The 13753-nt window shown below is 45.9% G+C and overlaps 1 protein-coding gene across 8 annotated transcripts in view; it reads left to right on the forward strand.

Moving 5' to 3' along the window:
• FARP1 (FERM, ARH/RhoGEF and pleckstrin domain protein 1) overlaps positions 1-13753 on the forward strand; it is a 288775-nt gene that overhangs the window by 245961 nt on the left and 29061 nt on the right. The window lies entirely within an intron of this gene.

The raw sequence follows: 13753 nt of genomic DNA on the forward strand, positions 1-13753 counted from the left end.
CTTTACAGAAAATTCTTAGGGTTGTTTTTGTTTTTGTTTTCTAAGACCGTTCTACATAGACATTTGAGGATTTGACTGTCTACTAAATATGCATTTGGAAAATTCTGGGAGAAAATAGCAAAAGGCTTTTGTGTTTTTGGCAGAGGTGGAAGCTGTTATATTACTGTATCCCTCAGTGGAAGTGAGAATTTGCTTTAAAGTGTTCTCAGGGCATTTAGTGACAGGGGGCCTGAAGGTGCTATGGATGAGGTGGTCGCACTCCACGTGATCCCAGACCAGAGGATTCACACGTCAGTTGAAGCAGGTTAGCGGGGCTGCCCTTCCGTGTTGTGAAGTAACGAGCTCAGGTGTCCAGCTTGGTGTGTGCTTGAGGATCATTCACATGGAAAGAAGTGAGAGGCTTCTCCCCAGGTTGAGGAGTGCAGCCAGGACTGAGATGGGAAAAGATTGGAAACCCCATTTCAGACTCTTATTCTAGGGTGGTGCTGTGAATGTAAGAGAAATGCCTCTTTTCAAGATGAAAAAAAAAGAAAGAAAAAATATTTTACCAAATCTAACTTCTTATTTGACCTCCCAGAGCTTACTGAGAAGCTTATGGTTGTGTTCTGACATGTTATGTTGCCTCCTCATTCCTACGAAGCTTGATGATGCTTTCATAGTGGAGTCAGAGAACTTACAACTCGGGAGAAATTGGTTCACAGTTTGTTTTGTGGCCAGTGAGATGTGCATTATTATGGTTCTAAGTCTTCCCATTAGGCTCAGAGCATCTTGAGCTGTGGTCACTCTAGCAGCTTTGATGAACCTAAATAATGGCAGTTGACCTAAATAATGCAGAGGAGGTCACACAGATGAAATGTCCCCAGCAGGACCCTGGCAGCCCAGCCTGGTGGCTTTAGCTAGCTCCTTCCGCCCCAGAGAACTTAGGATTAAATGCCATGCTCTTGGATTTATCTGTGACCATAAATCTTTAGCATCTGGCCCTTAACTGTGAAGGAATATCCAATTGCCTAAAAAGCAGCTGCTATCATTTATTTCCCAAAGGATTTCTAGTAGAGTTTCTTTCAGAGATCTATAATTTTATTCATGTTTTACATGACGATACCAGAAGCATGCAAAAGAACTCAAAGCTAGAGAGAGAGAGTGGATAGTTGGTATGCAGCTCGAGGACACAGCGTGTCCTTGCAACAATGGACCCAAACCAGATTGATGACATTTATTAGGAATAAATGTAAAAGTCTGCCGTAAGTTCAGCTAATCATTTCCTCAAGTGCATGATGAGGAAGACTTGCCTTGGCAGGGATTCAAGGCAAAAAGGCTGAGTGAGTGTAAGTACGAGGCAATAGTATGACATGGAGAGGTCTCAGTGCCTGTATCCGTAGCTCTCAACATTGGCTGCTCATTCCAATCACCTGGAACCTTTAAAAAATCTTGATAACTGACCAGAACCCCTAGAATACTGGAATCTCTGAGAGGGAGGATGTAGGCACCAGGAATTCATAAAGCTTCCCACTGATGCCAATGTGTAGCCAAGGTCAAGAACGCTTGTCGTGACTGTCCTAGACATGAAAGAGGCCAGAGCATGAAAAATGAAACCTTCAAGGCTTAGGGCTCCGTCAGAACATTAGGTCCAATTCTGAGTTTCACATTTGAAATACGATAATAAGAAAATGTACTTGATTTAAAAAAAAATATATGTTGAAACTATGGGCTTTTGTCCTCGAAGAGAAATTTTAGAATATATGTTGGCCCTCTTTAGGCTGGTCATGTACAAAGGGGAGTGAGTGTCATTTTCGTTATACCAGAGCACAAAATTTAAACCATAAATTTCCAAATGGGCACGTCGTGTCTAAATATAGAGAAGGATTTCCTAACACTAACAGCAATGAGAGACTGCCTTATGAGGTAATGAGCTTCTCCACCTTGGAGTTTCTTGAGCAGAGGTTGACTATTTTTAGAAGGTTTTTATCTATTGGGCAAAACCCCAAACCTGGCAGTGTATCAAGGTCACTTGGAATGGGGGAGGGGGAGTTTTGAAAAAATACACATCTCCAGCCCCCATCCAGCCCTCCTGAATCAGAACATTGGGGTGAGCCTCAGGAATGTGCATTTCTTTTCTTTTTTTTTTTTTAAGATTTATTTACTTATTCATGAGAGACAGAGAGGCAGAGACAATAGGCAGAGGGAGAAGCAGGCTCTTCGCAGGAGCCCGATGCAGGACTCCATCCCAGGTCCCAGGATCACGACCTGAGCCAAAGGTAGTTGCCCAACCGCTAGCCACCCAGGCATCCCCAGAAATGTGCATTTCTAAAGTGCTTCTTGAGATGACTATGATGAAGACCTTTTCTGGAGCCACTGATACCTAATTCTCTTGACAAACCTAGGATTCTGTGTTCTTTGATTTGCATTTTGGTTGTAACTCTTGTTTCTTCTACAAGCTGTGAATAAATGCATGCACAGGTGGGCGAATGAGTGAGTGAGCCTAGTGTTCGAGTGTTAGGCTTTGCCCCTCTGGAGGCTTGCAGCCTCAGAGGGAGGAGGCCAGGTCCTCTTGCGGATGAGTGGACCATATCCAATGTGGGCCCGAGGCATCCCTAGCCAGTTCTGTCTCAAAGGACATCTGGGCCATTGATACCTGCATGGCAGAGGCAGCCCATGAGTGAATATATTTAAGGAGAAGAAGGGAACACAGGGAGGTGTATTAAGGAAGGAGTTCACACCGAGTTCCTGAACTATAGGCCACATAGAAGTAGGTGTATATGTGTCTGAATATATGTGTGTATTCAGTCTGTGATAGGGGTACCTGGACTAGCTGGTGCAGATTGGGATGGCTGTGTCCTGGCTGTGTCCACACTTGCAGCTGCACCACCACCTGGTGTCTCTGTCTAGCTGCCCGGGGCCCTTGCAGAGCTTCATGCCTCATCTGTCACGTGTACAGTGTGGTCTCCAGCTCATAAGGCTGTTGCCTGGACTAAATGAGACAGTGTTTGTGAAAGGCTTACTGTCCTGCCCCATCCACAGAAAGGAAGGATGGGGAACTGATCATTTTTTATATTAACTTTATTTTGAAGCAATTTTAGATTTAGAGAAAAGTTGCCATGACAGGAGAGTTTCTGCATTACTCTTCATGCCTGCCCTTCCTTCAACGTCAGCTGCTTCTGTACCACGCACATCTGTCTGAAATAAGAAACTCACATGGCTAAGTGACCATCAACTAAACTCCAGACTTTATTCAGTGAACGTTTTTTTTGTTTTGTTTTTTTGTGTTTTGTTTGTTTGTTTGTTTGTTTTTAAGATTTTGACACCGCACAATTGGAGGTGGGGAGGGAAAAGCAGACTTCCCGCTGAGCAGGGAGCCCGATGTGGGGCTCGATCCAAGGATCCTGAGATCATGACCTGAGCTGAAGGCAGATGCTTAACCAACTGACCCACCCAGTTGGGAAGAGGTGCAACCAATAGCCCCCAGTGATACTATTTTAAATGACTGTTGTTAATGGAAAAAAAATCTAAAGTCTACCATGCACCTAAAATCCCCCCCAAATTTGGTACTGAAGTAACAGCCACTATGCTTCTCCTTTGCAATTCTACATTCAGTTGTCCTATACTTCCATCAGCAATGGGAAGTCTTAGGGCAGAAAGATTACCAGGACATATTCCTGAACCATGAGGCTGAAGCCCTGATCAGTAAACACACCTGTCTATATCCAAATGCTGCATTTTCCTCAGGAAACCCGCCCAAGAGGAGGATGGACCAACTGATCCTGGCCAAAGCTCAGGCTACCTTATTTCCTCAAAAACAAGGAGAAAACAGATTTGGTGACTTGTGAAAACATGAAGAATGCTTTTCTTTTTGAGAGCCAAGATGTTTTACGCAGCTGTTCAAATGCATTCAGAGAAAGCCACTTACAACCTTTGGCTTTCAGAGCAGGGTCTGAAATTCCAGCCCTGAAATGCCTGGCAGGCATAGAATACACACTAGCCAACTCACTCCCCAGAGACGGATGAAGACCTGCTCTGACACAGTGTGCCTTAGTGGACTCTGCTCCGCACAGACTCTTTTATTGCTGGGAGCTGGGGCAGGGGATAGAATCCTATAGAGAGGCCCTTGGGATAGGCTCTGGGTGCACACCATTCTCAAGAAGGTTCAGCTGCATTTATTAGAAGAAACTTGCAGGATTCATTTGGGAAGAGGTGCAGAAGTCTGGCTAGGAGAGGTAGAGACTGGAGGTCATTGAGCAGACAAGTAGGGTTCATGAGACCAAGGAGAAGGGAAGGCCCCATGAGCTTTGATCCTGGTTACCTGGGAGGATGCTCATGAATTTAAGAAATTGAAAGAAGACAGGAAGAAGCAAGTATGATGGAAAGAAAATGAGTTTGCTTTGGGGCACATCAGTTTTGAGGAGTCAAAAATGGAGTCCTTCTGATGATTGGAAACACAGGTCTCTGGCTTGGGAGAGAAACCAGGTGGAGTGGTGTGAGTCTGGAAACTATCCACAAGAAGAATCCCCTCCTGTAAGGAATAATGGTGAGATGGGAGGAGAGCCAGGGACAGAATCGTACTGAATACACCTGTTTGGCAACTTTCCATAAACATGTATCTTATGGCAGAGTAAGAACCAGCAAAGGAAAATGAAGAAGCCACCAGAGATTTGGGGGGGAAATGTGTACACAGGAGTGGAGGGTCCCAGAGGAAAGCATGTCTGGAGAATGGCTGGGCACACACAGAACAGGATGAGACAGGGGTCGGGGGCAGGAGCAGGCTTGGACCCAATGGAGTGGAGAGACAAGGAAGGTGTTCATCCAGAGCAGAAAGCAAGCCTGTCTGTGAAGGGTGGGACACTCCTGCAGATCGTGATCAGAAATGTCACACATGGAGCAGTATTGTCTCACCAGGACTGTCCAATGGCAGAAATGGAGTGGGGGTGACTGCCTGAGGATCAGAATGGTTTGTAGCAGCAGCCCCCACCACCACCAAAGAAGAACATCTTCATAGTAGCTTCACGGTGAACAATTATAAAACAAAAATGAATAAAATATTATCCTACCAGCCCTTTGAAGCTGGGCATCATTAAAAAAAAAATCATCAGGGATCCCTGGGTGGCGCGCAGCGGTTTGGTGCCTGCCTTTGGCCTGGGGCGCGATCCTGGAGGCCTGGGATCGAATCCCACGTCGGGCTCCTGGTGCATGGAGCCTGCTTCTGCTTCTCCCTCTCTGCCTGTGTCTCTGCCTCTCTCTCTCTCTCTGTATGACTATCATGAATAAATAAATAAAATCTTAAAAAAAATAAAATAAAAGAAAATCATCAGAATTCCTAAAAAAATTAAATATAGAATTAATACATGACTCAAAAGTTCCATGCCTAGGCATGTATTCAAGAGAATTGAAAGGACCCAGACAGATACGTCTATGCCCATGTTCGCAGCATCATTATCCTCAATAGTCAAAAAGGTTTGGAAACAGCCCAATGCCCACTGACACATGAATGAATAAACAAAACGGGGTACAGCATACAGCGGGTTATTATCCTTAAAAAGGAAGGACATATAAAGAACTTTTTAAACTCAACAGCAGGGCAGCCCGGGTGATTTTGGTGGTTTGGCGCCACCTTCGGCCTGGGGCGTGATCCCGGAGACCCACATTGGGCTCCCTGCGTGGAGCCTGCTTCTCCCTCTGCCTGTATCTCTGCCTCTCTCTCTCTGTCTCTGTCTCTCATGAATAAATAAATTTTAAAAATCTTAAAAAAAAAAAAAACCCTCAACAGCAAAGAAACAAACAACCCAATCATGAAATGGGCAGAAGACATGAACAGAAATTTCACCAAAGAAGACATGGCCAACAAGCACATGAGAAAATGCTCCGCGTCACTTGCCATCAGGGAAATACAAATCAAAACCACAATGAGATACCACCTCACACCAGTGAGAATGGGGAAAATTAACAAGACAGGAAACAACCAATGTTGGAGAGGATGCGGAGAAAAGGGAACCCTCTTGCACTGTTGGTGGGAATGTGAACTGGTGCAGCCACTCTGGAAAACTGTGTGGAGGTTCCTCAAAGAGTTCAAAATAGAGCTACCCTATGACCCAGTAATTGCTCTACTGGGTATTTATCCCTAAGATACAGTTGTGTTGAAAGACCGAGACACCTGCACCCCAGTGTTTATAGCAGCAATGTCCACAATAGCCAAACTGTGGAAGGAGGTATGATGTCCATCAAAAGATGAATGGATAAAGAAGCTGTGGTCTATGTATACAGTGGAATATCACTCAGCCATTAGAAATGACAAATACCCACCATTTGCTTCAACGTGGATGGAACTGGAAGGTATTATGCTGAGTGAAGTAAGTCAATCGGAGGACGAACATTATATGGTCCCATTCATTTGGGGAATATAAAAAATAGTGAAAGGGATTATAGGGGAAAGGAGAGAAAATGAGTGGGAAATACCAGAGAGGGAGACAGAACATGAGAGATTCCTAACTCTGGGAAATGAACAAAGGATAGTGGAAGGGGAGGTGGGCAGGGGTATCTGGTGACTAGGTGATGGGCACTGAGGGGGGCACTTGACAGGATGAGCACTGGGTGTTATGCTATATGTTGGCTAATCGAACTCCAATAAAAAAACATACCAAAAAAACCCCATAAATAAATAAATAATTATAATAAACAATGAAAAAAAAAAAAAGGAAGGACATTGTGACACCTGTTATAGCACAGGTGAACTGTATAAAGACCGGCTAAGTGAAATAAAAGCCAGGATACAGGGCCGCCTGGGTGCTTAGTGGTTCAGCATCTGCCTTTGACTCAGGGCATGATCCCCGGGGTCCTGGGATCGAGTCCTGCATCAGGCTCCCCTCAAGGAACCTGCTTCTCTGAACTCTGTCTCTGCCTCTCTCTGTGTGTCTCTCCTGAATAAATAAAATCTTTAGAAAAAAAAAAAAAAGCCAGGAGACCTATACTGTATGATTCCACTTGGGCGATCCCTAGAGTAATCAGATTTATAGAGACAGAAAATAAAATGGTGGTTGCCAGAATCCGGGGTTAGGGCAATAGAGCGCTAGTGTCTAACCTTAGAGACAGAGTTTCTGTTGGGGAAGATGAGATGTGGGAATGGATGGCGGTTACATAACAGTGCGAATGTACTTAATGCCACTGAACTAATTGTACACTTAGAAGATGGCAAAGATGATCAACTGTATCTACGTTTTACCACCATTTTTTTAAAATAGAAAAAAAAATCCTAAGTTGTCCAGTGCATAATAGACAAACGACTTCAAAACGGTGTCTTGCACACGAGGGACTCTGCCCGTGTGGTCACTCTGTGGGCTTCCCTGGTGCATCCCAGGACTCCCCCGTTTGAACCTCAGGCAGCAGCAGGTGAGCCAGAGGAGGCAGGTGTGGGTGCTGGTTGGATTGCCCTCCATCTGACCACCCCTCCACACCCCTGCCCCTGAGCATTCGCAGCCGGGGCTCTGGTGGGTTAAGCTGAACCAAGCATATGCCTTTAAGCCAAAATCGTACTTGAGCCGTATGCTGAGCACTTGCTTACAGATGCAGAGTGGGGTATAGTCTACCTTTCCACATGGATGCGGACCACACAGTGCACACATATCCCTTTTGACGGTGTTCCTCATTCTTGGAGGCTCCTTCATCTCCCCTGAACTGCCCCACTGCTCTGGGAGGTCAGCAGGGCTTTCTCCTCAACCCATGGAAAGTGAAAACAGACTTTTTACCTTTCTTAAGTGTCACAGAAGGAGGTATAGCCAGATGCCATACCTTTCTCCTGAGGTGGGACCCACAATGTTAAAACTCATTACTTCTCCGGCCTGTATTTGGATTTGGGACCATGTTGGGGAAATGCTAGAAAGGAGCCCAAAGGTTGGACAGCCTGTGTTCCTGAGCTCACTGCACACCTGAGTTTGCTGTAAGCAGGGCAGGTAGGAACACTGTCCTTTTCATGGACTCCTGAGGGCTCCCTGCCCTGGCATGATGAGGCCTTCCTCTACTCTTCAGAAAGTAGCTCTCCCTGGAGCAGGAGCAGCTTCTCCCAGCATCCTCTGCTCTGGCAGTAGATGCAGGTGTTTGAACCAGGCCTGAGCACGTGCCACATTCCATACGTGTGTGTACATGTACACACACACACCATCTACCCTCCTCCTCTCCCCTGTAAGAGTTGGCCCCTCCAGCCTCAGCCATGCACCATCAAGGACTGATTGGCCTCTCAGCCCCATACTGTTGAAAGGCCGCCAGGGGCTGCTGGTCGCTGCCCACAGAAAGCCCAGGCTGGCGTTGCCCATGCAACTTACATGATGCCTACGCTTTGGTCCTCCTAGAGTAGACCTCTGTAGGCTGCTCCCCACATGGGCATAAGGAAAGCGTTTAATTTCTATATTGTTTGCCAACATCAAAATATTTGTAAAATTGACTGCAGGTGACACTTATAATTATTTAACTGAATAATAATTACTGTCCCACAAACTTTGTTCACAATTGCCTAACCTTTCCCAGACGAGGTCCCATCTGGTGGAGGTCTCCTTTCTTACCATAGGACAACAAAAACTGTTTTCCTCCTTTTAGAGTAAAATTATCTGCGGTGCCTTTTCTTGTGGAACATTCTTGTGTGCTGTATCCCGCAGCCTCACGGGCTTTAAATACTCCCAGGGTTCCACAGTGATGAATCTGGTGGTGAGCAGCCAGTCTAGGTTACAACCCTGTGTGTCAGAAATTCTGAGACAGTCTTTATTCCAGCAAAGCCTGTTAACTGCACTGATTTTTCTATCTATGAAACAGCACAGTTCAGAGGCCTTAATCCTCCCCGTCCTCCATCTCTGAACTTCCAGGACTGTTACCAGCCTTCTTGTATCACTGACCACTCTCCACCTGGCATCTCTGTTCTTTATGCACATGCTTGGCACCTGGTTAGTCAGTCCTGTGCCATTTAGTCTAGACTGGAACTCAGGAATGAGGTTGGTGTGGTCAAATGAATGATTTTTTGCCTTTAAATTGCTTCACAACTTGATAAGGCTCATTATTATTGTGGTTTCAAATTCTTTCGTGCCTCATCTTCCTCCAAGACTTGAGACAGTTTACAAATGGAAAACAATGTTAAGAAAAAGAAACCTATAAAGTCACACTGTTCCTCATGGCAGCTACTAGCCACTTGTAGCAATTTAAATTTAAAATCTACATTCAAGGGATCCCTGGGTGGCGCAGCGGTTTGGCGCCTGCCTTTGGCCCAGGGCGCGATCCTGGAGACCCGGGATCGAATCCCACGTCGGGCTCCCGGTGCATGGAGCCTGCTTCTCCCTCTGCCTCTCTCTCTCTCTCTCTCTCTCTCTCTCTCTCTCTGTGACTATCATAAATAAATAAAAATTTAAAAAAAAAATCTACATTCAACTAAAAATTCGTTTTCTCAGGACGCCTGGGTTACTCAGTAGTTGAGCACCTGCCTGGCCCAGGGTGTGATCTTGGAGACCTGAGGTCAAGCCCCACGTCGGGCTCCCTGCATGGAGCCTGCCTCTCTCTCTGTGTGTCTCTCATGAATAAATAAATAAAATCTTAAAAAAGAAAAAGTTTTAAAAAATTTTTTTTCTCAGTAACACTAGCCACATTTCAAGGGTTCATTAGCCACATGTGGCTAGTGGCTGCTGTATTGGATAGAAGATATAAAACACATTTTAAGGGCGTCTGGATGGCTCAGTCCGTTGAACATCCGATTCTTGGTTTCAGCTCGGTTCATGATCTCAGGGTTGTGGGCTCGAGCCCCATGCTTAGCAAAATCAGTTTGAGAGATTCTCCTCTCTCTCTTTCTCTACCTCCTCACCCTCCACCCCTCCCCCTGCTCATGCTCTTTCTCTCAAATAAATAAAATCTGTAAAACACATTTTAGGGGCACCTGGTGGCTCAGTCGGTTAAGTGTCTAACTCTTGATTTTGTCTCAGGTCATGATCTCAGGGTCATGGGCTTGAGCCCTGTGTCAAGCTTCATGCTCAGCGTGGAGTCTGCTTGAGATTCTCTTTCCCTCTGCCCCTCCGCTTGCTCTCATGCACTTGTGCTCTCTCTCCCTAAATCTTAAAAAAAAAAAAATCATCACAGAAAAAGATCTGTTGGACAATATTGGGCTAAAAAATGAATAAGAAATAGTACTTGTTACTACAACAAACACAGGGCCTGGGACACAAGAGTTGCTCAAAATACCTTCAAAACATGCATGAAGTGTCTTGGTTTTGTCCAGGGTAAGGATTAATCTTTGATAAAGCAGAGGGGGCCTGGCAAATGAGGAAGGACAGTGCTTTTATAAAGTCTTACTCACATGCAAAGTTCATGGCATTACTATTAACAATAAACTACCATTAATGAGAATTTACTATGTGCAAAACTCTTCAGGAACCTCGTACCACTCAAAGTTGTCGTTACTGTTAAAAACTTAAATGACCACCCAGCTTCTCCCTTTTGATCTTCAAAAACAGGTTGGCAAACTATGACCTATGGCCGGATCTGGTTTGCCACCTGTTCTTGTTAATAAAGTTTCATTGGAACACAGGCATGCCCATCCTCTTACGCATTGTCTATGGCTGCTTATCCAGTTGAATATTAGTGACACAGACTGTATGGGCCACAAAGCCTAAGATATTTACTGTCTGGCCCTTTACCAAACAAAGCGTGTTGCCCTTGTTGAAAAACACTTCCCTGGGTGTAGGTGTTACTCCTGTTGTATGGTGGGAAAAATGGGGCTCAGAGAGGTGAGAGCCCTCTCACACAGCCCGTAAGCAATAGCGGCACAACGTGAACTTAGGTCTGATCTGATCTTCAGCTTGTGACTTTGCAGCTGTGTTGTTGAAACACAAGGAAAGGCGCTGGGAGTGCACTTGCCATGGATTCCTTGTTCTTCAGAGGAGAAAAGGAGTGTGCATTGGCATGCCCTGGCCACACAGGAACCCCGCAGAGCCCCATCCAGCACCTGTGTCCCCAACTCCTGCATCCCTTCTTCTGCTCCTGGCTTTGGGAGGTCAGCTCTGCTCCCCAAGAGCCCCTTCTGCTCTGCACACCACCCTGTGGTGTGTGTCCTCCTCTCAAACGTGGCAGGAAGTACATGGTGGCATCTGGTCAACACTGGGCCCGGGGTGGCTTTGTCTGCAGAAGTATCACCTTTAGGTCTCAAATCTGATATGATGGATTTGAATTTTTTTCTAATCTACCAAGAGACTTTTTAATGGTGAAATGGCCACTCCAGGGATAGTGATATTATCAGAGGTGACCCCTGTAGAATTTAGCCTGGCCATGTGTCCTCAGAGCCTCTCTGCGCCCGAGGGATTGCAATAGAAACAACAGAAGTGATAATAAGACCTGCCAGGTATGCTTTCAAGCCCTTACACACCTTGTTTCAGCCGTGCATCAGAAAGAGGGGCTGAGCCTCGGTTGGTAGGATGAGTAGCCTGGCCAGGTTGCAGAGTTAACACTGGATTTGAACCCAGGCAGGGGATCCCTGGGTGGCGCAGAGGTTTAGCACCTGCCTTTGGCCCAGGGCACGATCCTGGAGACCCAGGATCGAATCCCACGGCAGGCTCCCAGTGCATGGGGCCTGCTTCTCCCTCTGCCTGTGTCTCTGCCTCTCTCTTTCTCTATCATAAATAAATAAAAATTTAAAAAAAAAAGAACCCAGGCAGCGTGGTTTCCGAGTCCTGCTCTCCACATCATACTCAACTAACTGCCTCTTAACTTTCCATTTGCCTTGCTGCTCTCTCCCTGTGAAATTTCTGCCAGAGCCTTAGATTCAAACCACACATGCTATTTGCTGAGGGACCAAGAGGCAGAAGAAAAGTACACCTCTCTCCACGCACTACTTTTCTCAAAGTACATGGGCTGTTGGGCATGATTCTCTTCAACAGGTGTAACTATTAGCTGCGGCTTTCTTCTCTGGGTCTTAGGGAAGCTTTTATATTTGCTTGGTTGCTTTTTTTTTTTTTAAGATTTTATTTATTTTTTCATGAGAGATACAGAGAGAGAGGCAGAGACATATGCAGGGGGAAGAAGCAGGCTCCCTCTGGGGAACCCAATGCAGGACTTGATCCCAGGACCCGGGATCACGACCAAGCAAAGTCAGACATGCAACCACTGAGCCACCCAGGTGCCCCTGCTTGCTTTCTTTTTAACACGTAAGTGATGTACTAGGAACTTTTAAGGACCCTATTTTGTGTCTGTATTCTTTACTTCCCATGAAGTCTGGGAATTCCTGAGCAGTGGTATTTTTTGCCGCTGGCTGATTCAGGCACAAGGTAGGTGCACAGCTGTGGGACCTGAGAGCAGAGAGCATTGTCCTGTGGTATCTGCTTGGCCTTGGTTTAGATCAACAGAGATGTTAAAACCATTACAGTCTGAGATGAGGCTCTTTCTGTATATTACTGTTAAGGAGCACTTTTATTTTATCCCTTTCATTAAAAAAAAAAAAAAAAAACAGGTTGCTTGCCAATGTTGGTGAGAGTTTTGGTTAATGTGAATTGAATGTTTCCTGTGTTCTGGAGATTCTTTTTTTTTTTTTTTTAATTTATGATAGTCACACACACAGAGAGAGAGAGAGAGAGAGAGAGAGAGAGAGAGGCAGAGACATAGACATAGGCAGAGGGAGAAGCAGGCTCCATGCACTGGGAGCCCGACGTGGGATTTGATCCCGGGTCTCCAGGATCATGCCCTGGGCCAAAGGCAGGCGCTAAACCGCTGTGCCACCCAGGGATCCCTGTTCTGGAGATTCTTAATCACTGTTCATATATCATGTCATTTAATCTTTACAAAAATGTCATCAAGTAGATATTGTCATTTCCTTACCCCACAGGTGAGGAAATGAGGCACAGAGAGGGTGAGTTACTTGATAGATGTCACACAGCTAGTTAAGGGCACACCTGGTTTTTGAAACCACCTGGTCTGGCTCTCACTATGCCTTCAGCACCAGAAGCTTTAAGCCTAACATTTAGAGGGAAAGAACTCCAAAGAAGCAGGCTGATTGCTGTTCACTTGTAACATGAAAACAGCTTCTGGTCCCCAGGAAACCCCAGCCCTGAGTGTGATCTGAAATAGTCACTGCCTGCTACCCTGTGTTGCCCATGCTTCTCAGGCCATTCCTGCCCGCCCCCCCCCCCCCCCCCCCCGCCACACACACACACAGGCACACAGATGCATGGATGAGGCAAGGATGTGACACACCTTTTCCTTCCCAGCGATACGCCCAGGGCTTTGAGGGCAGGGGCCATCTCTCCACCTCAGAGCCTTGAGCTGTGTGCATGCGAATCCCTCTGTCAGCAGACTTGGCCAGGATCAGCTTTCGTTTATTCAACAAATATTTACTGCATCCCTACGATATGTCACCCTTCCCAGTGTTCAGTGAACAAAACCAGCACAATCCCCGTTCTTCATTCTGGTTTCCTCCTTCACTCTGCTGTGTCCAGAAGGCAGCCAGACCAGCCTGATAGATAGGTTTTGAAAGGGGCACCTGGGGAGAGTTCAAGAGCTCAATGGGCATCTGACCTTTCCTCAGAACAGAAATCACTGTGCATATTCCAGAGGTGCTAAATGTAATGATAGCTTTAAGACTGGCGGCATTTGTACAGGAAAGCACCTCGCATTTCTGCAACATCTTTCAAAACATTTTCCCTTAAATATCCTCACTTGACAGTCAAAACAATCCTGTAGAATTATGCCCACCTTCCCCTCCCTCTGGAAAATGAGGCTCTGCAAGATGGTCGGGTTAACATCTTGTTTTCCC

This window comes from Canis lupus, chromosome 22 (assembly GCF_003254725.2).
Source record: "Canis lupus dingo isolate Sandy chromosome 22, ASM325472v2, whole genome shotgun sequence".
NCBI classification, from domain to species: Eukaryota; Metazoa; Chordata; class Mammalia; order Carnivora; family Canidae; genus Canis; species Canis lupus.